The sequence below is a fragment of the Dermochelys coriacea genome, chromosome 3 (genome assembly GCF_009764565.3).
Source record: "Dermochelys coriacea isolate rDerCor1 chromosome 3, rDerCor1.pri.v4, whole genome shotgun sequence".
Taxonomy (NCBI): Eukaryota; Metazoa; Chordata; order Testudines; family Dermochelyidae; genus Dermochelys; species Dermochelys coriacea.
Genome location: NC_050070.1, coordinates 36,846,272 through 36,860,012, shown reverse-complemented (window position 1 = coordinate 36,860,012; position 13,741 = coordinate 36,846,272). Strand labels below are relative to the sequence as shown.

At 38.9% G+C, this 13,741-nt stretch overlaps 1 protein-coding gene across 19 annotated transcripts in view; it reads right to left on the bottom strand.

Moving 5' to 3' along the window:
- Positions 1–13,741, bottom strand: part of MYT1L (myelin transcription factor 1 like) — a 394,424-nt gene that overhangs the window by 275,931 nt on the left and 104,752 nt on the right. For all 19 annotated transcript variants that reach the window (XM_043510300.1, XM_038397032.2, XM_043510302.1 and 16 more), the window contains exon 2: positions 6,653–6,767. The gene's annotated coding sequence lies outside the window, so the exon portion shown is untranslated. The remainder of the gene's footprint in view (positions 1–6,652; positions 6,768–13,741) is intronic.

Genomic DNA, 13,741 nt, shown 5'->3' with positions numbered 1-13,741 from the left:
CCCGGCTGTCATTCCTGTGCTACTCAGAGTCCCAAGTAGGAAACTGACAAAGGCTGGTTGGTTTGTGGAGTTCTGGGGTTTCGCAAACCGTTTTTTTTTCCTGTGTGTGTAAAAATCTAATTCTATCTTCAAGTATTTTATACAGGCCTTCACTTGTTAGTTTTAGATTTAATTTAGCAAGTAAACAAACCTTCTTCTTCCCCTGGTCACCCACTGTATCAGCTGGTAGATGATAAGTGAAACAAAGGACTATAGCAACAGATATCTGTTTTATGAGACCCATTTGTTCACACTTGGTACAGCACTGTCCTTCAGGTGTCTGAGTGAAACTCTGATGCTAATAATAATGATGAAGGCAAACCAATGTTATATTATTCTACTAGTGTAAATTAATTCTCGTTTTCTTTATTTTTGTAGTTACTTGCAGGGATTTGGGACTGAGAAAGGAAACCACAAAGCTATGGTAGTGAAATTGTTTAGGAGGCACATGCAGACCATGTGAGATATTGTACATAAAAGCTAGTAATGTGATTAGTTAAAAGTCAGTGGATTCTGGGACTTTGGCATGGATGGGACGGGGCAGGGAGGAGAGTGTTAGGCCTCCCAGTCTGGTAGATCCAGTAGCTCCTCAGGAAAAGCGTCCCTGAAAAGTAAGAGTTGTCCCACATTCTGGGCTCCTAGAGCCATGCTGCCACCAACTGCGTTCAAATGGGCTGCTCGTTAGCAGCCACAAGAGGGGCCACAGCAGGAGTTAATGCTATATCAAGCAACATTCAACTCCTGCATGAATTCATATGGGGTCATCTGGGGACAATGCTTCTCAGAGATGCTGGGCATAAACTCCAGCCCCTCTTGTTCAGTCCCTGTCCCCAAACCACAGTGTAGCACTTCCTCACGGAATCCCAGGGATCGATGCAGATACTGCAGAGCCCCAGCTCCCTTCTTTGCACCCTCTTCCAAAATTCTACTTCATCCCAATCTCCTCTGCTAGTGAAAGTGGAAGGAAGTTTTAGGCCTGAATTGTTAAACAATTTTATGTCTTTGTTGGGTATTGATTGAGGAGACTTTGCCAATTTGGATAACACATTTTCATTTGAACAGAGAAAGGGCCATTGAACTTGCTGCCAGTGCCAGCTAAATGTGAGGATCTGCAAGAAGATTCCAGCCCCCACTGGGTTTTTAACAGATCTGTTGTAAGATCAATTCCTTATTCTATTTTTGGTTCACTGAAAATATAAATTCCTGGTGTCTTTAGCTCCGTGTAGGGCAGCAAGTTGTTGTGTATGTGTGTGTGTGTTTGTTTGTTTTTTAAACAAGCTTATTCCTCCCTCTGGGATTCACCTAAAACAGCTCTAATATATTTCTGATTATATTTTGGCTCGATGCAAAATGCCTTTTCATAGGTACTCTACTAACATGAATTTTATAGTGTGTCAACAATATATTATGGACTGATCCTGCATTCCTTGAACACCTTGTTAAAGCCCATTAAATCAATGGGAGTCTTTCCTTTGACTTTGTTACGTTTTAGAACAGGCCTGTTATATTTGCTGCGACTGCAATAAGTGTACTGGGTGCAGTAGTAATACAGCATGAGGTGGTTCACCTGAAGTGCAATTAAAATGTGCACTTTTTTGTTCACTGAAAAATAAGTATAATACAAATCATATGTTTATAAAAGTAGAAGAGTCCTTTGAGGATAGTGTCATGCATGCTGTCTAATCACGCTGCAAAAGCTAGTTGGACAGATTATGACACTGTATGGATCTGGCTAACCTAAATCATTTTAATCTCTTCTTTTTAAAATCAAAAACCACTGAAAAATATACTAAGTATGTTGTGTGTAAATTATCAGCACTATCATCATCAGCATTCTTAAAAATATATTCTTGGGCTGTGCTCTCAACTGGATATGTGGGAATTCACATATTTACTCCAGATGCAAAAAGAAAAGGAGTACTTGTGGCACCTTAGAGACTAACAAATTTAATAGAGCATAAGCTTTCGTGAGCTACAGCTCACGAAAGCTTATGCTCTAATAAATTTGTTAGTCTCTAAGGTGCCACAAGTACTCCTTTTCTTTTTGCGAATACAGACTAACACGGCTGCTACTCTGAAACTCCAGATGCAGTGAGGCAACATACCCTTTGATATTGGGTTTAATTTAATTTTATATCCTACACAATTTTCAGGATGATTTAAAGATTACATTTTCTAGCAGGCTGAGCTATACATCCTTGAAAACACTAGAAACATTTTCTTTTCTAATTCTTATTGGTATATATGACCCTTTCCTGACATTTTTAGCTTCTACATAACTGCTCTCCTTAGCCTGCTAACAGCAGCAGCAGCCCGTGATCAATCACAGTTGACTGGCTCATGTGATCTAAACAGCTATGCCTGTCCATGGGAGCAGAGATGGTGTCTATGAACTATAATTTAAAGAGCCTGGTGTCTCATTTTTGCAACCAATGAAATTTAGAGAGAGAAAGAAATGCAATTTTTATATCATGATTTCCTCTACTAAAATTTACAGTGGTTATATATAAATACTAAATTTAGAAATGTGTGATGTTTTGATTACTAAACTCTCACTTTTTTTAGAAGGTCATATTAAGAAGACTTATCTCATACTGCCAACAGCTAATGTGAACCTGTCATAGCAACAGTATATTTGGAAGAATCTGGCTATCCTAACTCAATGCAATATTTTGATTTCTGCTGCCGTACTTTTCTATCACTATCCATATACATGCATGGTGTGATTGAGGCATATACACCATTCATCCCTGCTGAGGAGGGAAGTGAAGAGTAATGATGACTGGATTATGAATGGAATATATGAAGTTACTGAAAACTGACTATATTCCCATTGACTTCAAAGTAAGGGAACGGAATCCACAAAGTGAGAATGTACACAGTTATGTACAGTCAAGTACCAATGGCTGTATCTATTTGTAATTAGTTGACTGAAAGAGCCTATATGATATTGATGGTCTCTTGCCATTTTGTTTTTTTTATTAATTAATTTATTTATATAGCACTCCATGAATTAGGGGCCTCACAGATAAAAATATGGTCAAAAGCTGTGATCCTTGAGTCTGTCCGAGTTTTGTTTGGTACATTTCCCTAGAGAGGTGGGACAAAGGCAGCTGCTTAAACTTTTGTGTTCCATCCAATCATCAGGGCAGCTAGGAATCAGTTCAGCCCCTGCCTCCATAATATCTGAATGCTTCATAACTTAATGCATATATACACATTTACAACACAATAGGGAAACACTTTTGTCCCCATTTTATAAATGGGGAACTGAGATATAGAAAGGCTAAGTGACTTGCCTATGGTCACACGAGAAGCATGTGGCATAACAGGGACTTAAACCCAGGTCACTTAAGTAGAAGACTAGTCTCCTGACTCCTGGTACACCTTACTGACTTCCCCTTATTTCCTAGGACACTGGATACTAGCTGGGAGTGGCACAGAGCTAACTAAACCAGCTAGGAAATCCTCAGCAGCCCATTTAGAGTAGCTTAACAGCCCCTTTGTAGCACTCTGGCAGTACAGAGGGGATGTAGCTGGCCTACAGTTCCTGCCCTCTTGACTTTATTTTCTAATTCCATAAGGAGCTGAGCACCTCCTGTGCTCAAAGGATATATAGACATTAGCACCTTTCAGGAGGTACCTAGCATCTTGCAAGATAGGCCCTAATATAAGCTTCAAAATAAGGTCTCCGTTATTTTGTGAGCATTCCTCAAAGGGGCTGCTACATTTATAAGAAGTACTTGTGTGAGAACAGTTTGCAGGAGCTGAAAATTGATTTATTTTCCCATTCTAGCCTATTGTTCATTTGTGTATTTATCTATCCATTGTTTGTATTCAAGCTTCATAAATATTTTTAACAAACAATTTTTATGACAAAATGTACGTCTGACATAGCACTGCAGAGATCAGGTCTTACTGCAGTGCTACTTACTCAGGCAAAAATATAATAATTGATATTTTCGTGGGGTTGTTTGCAAGGTTGGGCCTTTGTAGAATTATAACAGTCAATAAGAGACAAGCTGAACCTGCTCCATTTGTAAAATGCAGAAAGCAAGTTTGGGACACTCTGGGGAAAAAAACCCCGTAAATATTTCAATACAACCTAATCTGAGCCAGAGGCAACTGCTTGTGAGACATTTAGTCTGTCCCTTGGAGTTATAGAGACAAGGTGGGTAAGGTAATGTCTTTTATTGTACCAACACCTGCTGGTGAGAGAGAGAGAAGCTTGCAATCCACACAGAGCTCTGCTTCAGGTCTTCTTGGTGTTATGGCAGGATTAAGTCCTTCGTTCCTTAAACCAATGGTTTTCTAGATCTTTTATTCTGTGGATCACTTTGAAACAGAGAGATCCCCTCATGAACCCACCAAACTTTCCAATGCAGAGAGTCTCCCACTGCTTGGTTCTCAGAATATTTAATTCAGGAGACCACCAGGAAGGACAACACAGACCACTTGCAATCTACAGAGCACTTCTGTCCTCACCCATCCTTACTAAGTGGGTGTTTAGTTATGCCTTGACTAGTTTAGTCACTCTTTGGCAGCCTGTGTCACTGCCTGACTCTTCTTATGGTTACATTCTAAAGGCTAAATTTTCCCCTCTGATATGCTGTGTATCACCAGTACACCAGTATAGATGGCAGGAGAATTTACCAGGTACATTTTCCCCAATATTTAATCTAAATTTTGCTTGCTGTAACTTAATCCCATTACCACTTGTTCTTTCCTAACTGATTAATAGAAATAATGATCTATTTTGATTTCATTTGTCTTTTTGCTAGACTGAAATAATCCTGTTCTCCTAACCTTTCCCTAAAGTTTTTATATTCCAAATTTTATTTATTGGTAGTTGGTTGCCTTCCTCTAACTCCCTCCATTGCAGTCATGTATCTTTTTAAAACGTGGTATACAAAACTGATCATACTTCAACTGAAGCCTAGCTAGAGCACAGTACAGAGGGGCAGCTACTTTGCTTATTTATTCAAAAACATTAAACTAATTAATAGGACTGTCCTATAAATATAAACCCTGTTTAAGTTTGTTCTAGAGGGTAAGGTACCACAATGTAGGTTGGGAAACATGGATTCTATCCCTAGTTCTGCTATTCACCTACTATATTCACCTTGGGTAAGTCTCTCAGAGTGGGATTCAGAAGAGGGATGTAGGCTCTTAACTGCCACTTTAAGTACCTAATCCCACTCAGCTGCCACCTAACCCTGGAGGTGCCTAAAGTCCCTAGCTTTCTAAATTTCATCAGCTGGCCACATGCCCAGACACCTCAGTCCTAATTTTGCTTAATAGCTTAACACCTAGTGCATGCCTCAGCCCCAGTAGGATTCATGAAGTAAGCGTTCCCGGCGCCTGTCTTCCCTTTGGGGCCCAATCCAGTAGGTGTGCTCAGACCAAGTCTAAACCCTCACAAAAAGATTGGAGGAGGAGGTGGTTACCCCCTCATAACTTTAAGCCCAATTGTTAGAGCAGTATTTCCCTATGTTCACAAGGGTTGTCCATTGGCATCAGACAAAACCAACTGAATTTATAAGCATAAACTTTACACTTGTTTCCAAGTGAACTGCGAGTCCTCTAACACACATCAGGGGGAGGAGGTCCTTTTACAGCTCTGGGAAAAGCACTATTAACAGAGTATTTTCTCCATACAAACCATAAGAGTTTTGTGGTGTTCTCTTAGAAAACATAACCAATATACAAGAAAATAATTAGAACAATTGTGACCTACTATAAAACTTTGTAAACAGACAGCTCTCAAAAAACTGAAGTGCATGGAAGTTGACACTAACCTCTCAAATTTCCATATACTCTAGGGATTTCACTAATAACAAAGACAAATGGGGTAGGTTGTAGACAAAATAATTAGGACTTTCTTTTTCCCAATGAACTCCAAAGAGATTGTCAAATATTTCTCAATATTCCTATCAGGGGAATGATGATTTATTTGGCATCTTGCCCAAGTCCAGAGGTACTGTTTTTAAAAATTGACTCCTAAAAAGTGCCAATATTGCAATATACTGTAACATTACCAGGGTCTAACTTCAGTTCAGTTGCGTCCATGTACATTCATAAACTAAGCTAGAAGAGTGGATTGACTTTTTGCTTCCATGGGAAAACTGCATGGACTGTGTGAAAGCTCTAAATGAAATGACATTAAAGAAGGTCGCTTTTGATAAATATAAAAAGAACACAATTAGCAAACACTACAAACAATTCACCGCTGCAAGTTGAATCCTCAGTTCTATTTTTTTTTAAATCTGTATCTGTTTTAGGATAACTAGCACCACTTTTTTGATTTGACAGATCAAAGAATTCTATTGCAGTCAGGTCCGCAAGGATTCAGGCACTCCTTCCTGCTCTATATAACTTCAGCAGCAAGAACAATATATGCATCACCTAATTTAACTGCAAATGGCTCTTTTTAGCATGAATTGTCTGTTTAAAGAGAATGTACAACAGAACTCTTAACTGCATCCCTGCAGTCATGAAGCACTAGGCAGATAAGATCACGGTGGTTACCAGGAGTAGCAAATGGGAAAAGCACTACAGGAAATGAACTCTTGTCACTAATCTCAAGAGAGTGGTATATTTAGGTCAATTGTACCTGAAATCGTTTGGTGGGGTAATTGCTCTTTGGTCCAGACTCTGCTCTCTCAGCCCGTCAGGGTGCTTGTAGTTCCACTGGATTGGATTCACCAATTTTCCTCCAGATTCATTTTCTAAAAGAAAAAAAGAAAACTCAGCTAAAAGGCAGCAAACTTAAAAAAAAACAACAGATACTCTCGTGTTTTTTATCTTTTAAACTAACGTTTATAATAAATACACATTAGAATACAATTTTAATATAAATTACTGATTTCTGCAGACAATTTACTGGAATAAAATGGTCTAAATATTTATTCAATTATTCAAGCCTTTTATTGTGCCCCGTAATGACCATCTGGTAAAATTAAGTATATAAAGGTAACTTTTGTAATATTTTACTGCTTTAGCTGACCAGTTAGTAACCAGTACAAAATTTAAATGTTGGATTTAAATCCCATACTACATTTCAGGCTTTAAATCTTGGAGAGTCCTTTATCTGACAGTGTTAATGGTTTGTTTTACTGTTAATTTTACATGTGTTGTGCTTAGAACAGTGTGATAAATTCAGTTTTATAAATCAAATCTAATAATAATGTTATAAGCTAGATTCTACCTTTACACAAGTTACTTGGATTCACACTGATATCAGAAATCAGAATCAAACTCTGTTGTTCTTAAAGTTTTCTTAGTAGTATTATAATATTCTGTTTTGACAATATAAAACTCTAGTAATCTTTTTTCAAATTAAAGATTTAGTGTTAATAGGACTAATTTTAAGGTAAGAAAATGCCTTCTCTAGCATATGTTCAGTATGTGTTCACCTATAATGCAGATACAGTGTCATGTTTGAAGCTATTACTCATTGTTTGGCATTACTGTCTCCTGTAATTAAAGGAAAACTCATGATATAATGAAATATTGCTGAAGATTAAAAACTTACTCATTTTGCTTAAAAAACAAAGGCTAAGCTAAAAGAAGGAATTAGAAACTGTATTGAAAGCTACAGTAGGTGATTCAGTTGTTTCAGCTATTGTTTCTTGTGTCGGCTCCAAATTCAAAGATACTCATTAAACTGAGTATATGGCAATAACAGACAAAGTGTTAATGGGGCAGCAGTGGAGTGTGTCAGGAAAATGAAGAGACCCTAAGGGGCTCACCATGCTGTTTATGATCAGCTAAATTCAGCAACATTACCATAAATCCTCTAAAAGATACTGTACTTCTTATATATTCCTTCTCAGTCAAGGTAACATTCGAAGCACTTAGAAGCTGGGACTTAAACTAAGATAAAATACTCTTTCATAAACAAAACAGTTTGCATATAAAATGTAGTAAAAACAAGCATTGGTATTTCCCTATGGGGGGAGGGATGCAAAAATAACAACAAACAGAAGACTCATAGTGCTTTAAAAATGATGAATTAATATAAATGGAAAGATTCTGCCATTTCACTCAGGGGAAAGGCCTATTCACAAAAGAGTCAGCATTTACTTCATAAGTGCAATTACATTTTAAAGGCCTGATCCCACAAACAGTCAGTCAGATAAGTAGCTCAATTGAATATTCGGCATTACTCATGAGAGCAAGGACTATTTATGAGCTCCCTAAAGTCTTGACTCGCAGGATATTTTTAAAACATCATTTTGGGGTAAAAAATTAACCCTAGAATTTAGCTATATTTTGTTAAAAATATCCTTCATTTCAACATTTTTGTTTACTGCATTAAGAAAAAAGAGGTTTAAAATCTCTTACACATAACAATGCCTTGATGACGACCTGATTCAGCCTTTACACATTGACCTTAGTGAGAGTCTTCTCTAAGTAAAGGCAGAGCAAAGTATGCAGGTTTCAGCCTAATATGGCTTTTTTTTTAAACTGATGTGGTGCTATGCTGAGAATGACAATACCATGCCATATGACTCCAATTATATACTCAACTCACGGTAAAAATTATATTTATACAATAAATGCAGTATTGAAACTCAGTGAACTGGCTTGTATTGTCTACTTTTCTATTTTTGTTTATATAGGAAAAGCATATTTGTCATTTCCAACTTTTGATCAGGCATTACAGAGTTTATGCTGTGAATTAATTTCCCTTTTTGTCAAGCTTCTACTTCAGCACCAAGGCTAGCGACTGTAACCATAGCAGTGTAAAGGCAACCCCCTATGCCATCCATTATTCATTACTACTGATAAGTCAAGCAGAAAGCAGACAGCTAAACTTTGACTTCTGCAGCAGAATTTAAACATACGAATATTCACTTTCTTTCTTTCTTTCCCTCATAAGCAAAAACTGATCCAAAAGAGGGTTTTTCTTTCCATTATAAATATAAATAATTATTCACCTGATCAATAAAACAGAATTCACTGCTTGCATTTAAAAACAAAACCACTTTTTCCCCTTTTTCTTAAAAATTTGGCCTAATTTTCAAAGGCACTAAGCTCTCATGACTACAGTTGAAATCACTGGGAGCTTCAGGCACTAACATCTTTGAAAATCAAACCACAGTTAAATTTAGTTCTCATGAAGCTAAGGAGCTCATAACACTGACTTTTGTGTTCTTGGCCACACATTTTCAAGCCTTATCTCTAAATGCCTATCTATGTTTGCATGTGCAGTTACTTAACTATGTGTGCAGATCAAGTATTTGCATGTGGAAATAATTATTTGAGTACCCACCTAGATACCAGTTTGGTGAATACTCATACAAGTGTAGGTGGACAATTGTGCACGGCAATTTTGAAAACGTGGCACATACATTTTTAATGCTCTCTGATCCTGAACCGAACACTCATTTCAGTGACCTAAACACAATTTAAATTAGTTCTGCAGAGGCAGAAACAGAGGTTGCTCGTGTAAAAGTAAGGGTAGAATGTGTCCTATAGTGCAGTTACCATCTGTACAGCCTAGCTCCTAAAAAAAGGCATGTTTAAGGATAGACTAAGTGACTTGGCCTCTGAGATGTGATAACCTAAGAACAGTGAAAACACCTGGACTTAATATCTATTGTTACAAGCAAGAGATATTTTTTTTAAAGTAGTGGCACAAGCCCCAGGGCTCAATGTGCCTTGAAAACCTCCCATGAAAGGGCCACATCCTGATTAATGCTGATGAGCAGCAATTCCCACTGAAGTCAATAGGAACTGCAGGTGCTCATTACTCATCAAGAGAAGGAAGGAAGGAAGGAAGGAAACAAAACAATAAACAGGAATATGTTTTTAATATGAAATTTATGGTTTTTAAAATCCTATGACCATGAAATTGACCAGAATGGACTGTGAGTTTGGTAGGGCCCTGGTAATAAATATTTGGTCTACTTACTTGGTCTATTGTCTGTGGCAGAGTGTAAGTTTCTTGGAGCAGAAACCATGTTTTCTGTTATGTTAGTATTGTGATAACACTAATACTTTGGAAAGTCTGTTGTTTTTGGTGGTATGCCATTCATTTCATGGTACTGTAGTTGAGTTGTTAATTTAGCTTTAAAAAGTACATGGCTGTTAAATAACTCATTGTGGGAGTTCCAGTAGATCATCTATAAAATCTATCTGTAGTTATAAAGGTAACACTCTGCCTTGGATCAACATACAAGGGCACATGGAAGTAAGAAGGAGCCCTGCATTTTTATCCAAGGACAGAATTTAGTTCCTAGGTTGTACAGTACACACAGAGTATAAATTGCTATAACCAAAATCTGGCACCTTTTAGTGGCATCAGCAATCCATGTCCATTGGCCACATGCACTCCCAATAAAATATCTGAGCTAAAATTGTCAATGTAGAACTATAGAATGATGTATGTCCTAACACTCTGGTAAATAGTTTATGGGTGTGTTTTTGTGTGAATTTCTATCGGTCTATCAGCATTTTCTGAAGATTCCATCATTGTACTATCTAGACTGACACAGAAGACAGCTGTATCTGTCCAGAAAGGAGAATCATTGGTATCTCCCTTTGAGTACTCTGGCTTGTTTTCTTCTGCTTTGGCTGTTTGCGCAATGCTGCACTGAAGACGTGAATCTGAACCTCAGAATGATTTTTTTTAACTTTTAAAACACTTCTAAAACCAAGAGCTTTTACCTTTAAAAGCATTTCTCCTGGCATAAAAAGCTGTGTCGCAGGATATTAGATTTCAAGATACAGGGCAAAATTTTGTCTTGTTTTGTGTGGGTGGGATACATACAGAGTGAACCTGTCTCTCCACTGCTCCCAGTGCACTCATGCAAGAGCAGAGCAGAATATGGACTTTGTGCTTCTTTGAATGCCAGGTGGGAGCCTACCTGGCAACACTCCACAGGTACTGTGGTCAGCCCACTTCGGGATAATGCCAGACGCCTGATTGTCCTTCAGGCATGCTACCTTTGGCATTCGGTGCTAGTGCTAATGGCAGGGTTTGCTGCTCATTTGGAGCAGGAGCAAGTAGTGGTTCAGAGCAATCCCCTGAGCCATGTTGCCAGTGTGCCTCAGGTTCAGAAAGGCAAGATTGTGCTCCTACTTTGAGAAATACATGCAACCTTCCCCAAAACTCCCTTCAGTGCCAGTTACATTGTTTCCTCATTAATTTTAAATGCTTGTTTGGCAGTGACTGATTCTTTGAACCATTAATCATACCTAAGCTACGCGTGACATCAGGAAAACACGCCATTCAGCATGTGCAAGGATGCTGATGCACTGTCTGCCTTTAATGTTCAGTCTCAGAATTTCAGAGGGCACTAAATGTCAGCACTGGATGTCACATTTCTCAACATACAAGGGCATTTCATGTGTTAATTCCTCCCATTTCAAATTACCTATTTTAATTGTCCTTTTTCTGTGTTGTGCTGTGTGAGGCTGAGGCCTAGATTTGCCTCAAAATAGGATTGGCAGTAGCACTATTTATTGATGGTAAAATGTAGATAAGCTGCAATGTAAAGACTCACCAGCGTTTATACTCATCGACAGCTATAAGTGTATTGCTTTTGTGGGTGGGTAGGACCCAAGCAATGCAGTGAAAGTTACTGTTTCTTAAAACAAATACTCTGTTTTGAAAATGGATTCAGACCATTACATTCTGATTGAACAATAAGGCAGCTGACTCCTTGTCACTTCTTATGTAAAGTATCCTTACGTTTGTTTCCAGAAGTGAAATCTCTGGGCTTGATCCTGTGTCTGCTGAAGTGACTGGCAATCACTGATGCCAGCAAGAGTAGGATTGGCCACTGTGTTTTGATTCAGGCAGTGGCTGAGTAATCAAAGAGTTTGGATTTTGGTATCCGTTAATGTACATAAGCTGTTCTCTTCTAAAGTCTACTTGTAATCACAAATACCCCGTGCATATTAATATTAAACCTATTGGTTCTTTTTAATTACCTATCTTATTGGAAATGGTTACAATTATTTCACCTTTCCTCACAATAAATATTAAGCAAATGAAAATTACTACAATAAACAATCCAAGTGACCACTATAGCCGAGTTACTTATCTACATTGAAAGGAGGCAAACAACCCATTCAAGTATAGCAGGGATCTACATGAGATCTGTGTTCACACTGCATTCAGAGCTGGGCTCCCAACCAGCAACCATGGAGCTTCCTGCAGTCAGGAAGGTTCTAACCTGGCCTCGGGAGCAGCCCGTGCAGGAGAAGAGGAAGTCCTGTCCCACTCCAGCCCACCCAGGACTAACAGCTGGAACCTGGTGCACAGTAGGAGTCCCTGGCTGGGGCAGCACCCTCCTCTCAGCCCCTCCCCATTTCCAGACCCAGTGCTTGGTAGTTAAAGAGGCATTGGGACTGGCTGCATGTGGAGGGGGTGACCACAGCAACTCCTGACTAGTTGCCCACCTGTAAGGCCAGCCTGCCCTCCCCCAAATTGATGACCCCCCCATACAAAGCTACCCTCACTCCTATGCTGCTGCTGGCAGCGACGTTGCCTTCTGAGCTGGGTTCCCAACCACCCAACTCTCTGAAATCTGGTCTCCTTTACAACAGCCACATTTCACAGGGGAGATCAGATTTCACAGTCCATGACACATCTTTCAGTCCCATGAATTTGGATGGGGCCAATATAGGACTTATTATTGTCCATATTTTTAAAGCACACACCACTATGCTATCTGTGCACTGTTATGCATCTGATATATTTGATTCACATTGTTAAGGTCTAAACATCAATGGTGCTTTTTTATATTTATATGTGCATAGAGAAAGTTAATATCAACCATTTTGCAATGTGCAATCCAGCTTCATAGGACAATAGTGTTTTGTTTTGTTTTCAATAGGCTACCCTGTTGAAATCCACTCAGTGTTTTACTGCTGCCAGAACATCAGATGGAAAAAAAGGGATATGTTAGTGGTAGAGATCCCTAGATACCTAGCATATTATCCCACCACCTCAATGGTTGTCACTCACTTTTTCTGGTTATAAGTTACTGCAGTCCTTGACCAAGAGAAACTGCCATACCACAGTTAATTCTGATGGGAGGGAATGCACTTTAAAAATGTAATATAGTATAAGAGTATTTTACATGTGTATACACTATGTTAAAGTTCCCAGTGCTAACAGGCAAACAACATGTAACTAAATTAAATGCAGAAATAGTCTATGTTAGGGTTTTCTGAAAATGTTCTGGATCTCATTTCCTTTAGTAGCATTGTTCTACACATGGAAACCCTTGACTTGGTGAGATCTTCATCTCTTTACACTGCTTAAAGAGCTTTAAAAGCCTCAGTTCCAGCTAGGGGAGGATTCCTCTTGCTCAGGACTATGGTAGACAGCAGTAAGGCTGCCTTGCAAGAACCTCCACTTAAGGCCTGGCTCACAGGGCATGCTGAGGGAAGGTCTGCATTACTGCAACCTTCAGGGTAGTGCTACAGCTCACACAGCAGTCCAGTGAGGCTGCCATGAGTTCTGCAGGCCCTCAGGGCTTAGTTACACTGAGTTACACTTAGTCTCCACCCTTGGATCAGGAGGGCACAGAGATGACAAAGACATTTTGGCCCCACTTCCCTGAACTTAAAGCTCTAAGAAGCACAGCAAAGAAGCTCACCCTTTATCTCCAACTCTGGAGAGTTTTACATTGCACTGTCCCAGAAGAACATAACTGATTCAGAATCCTTAAAGAATAGGTAG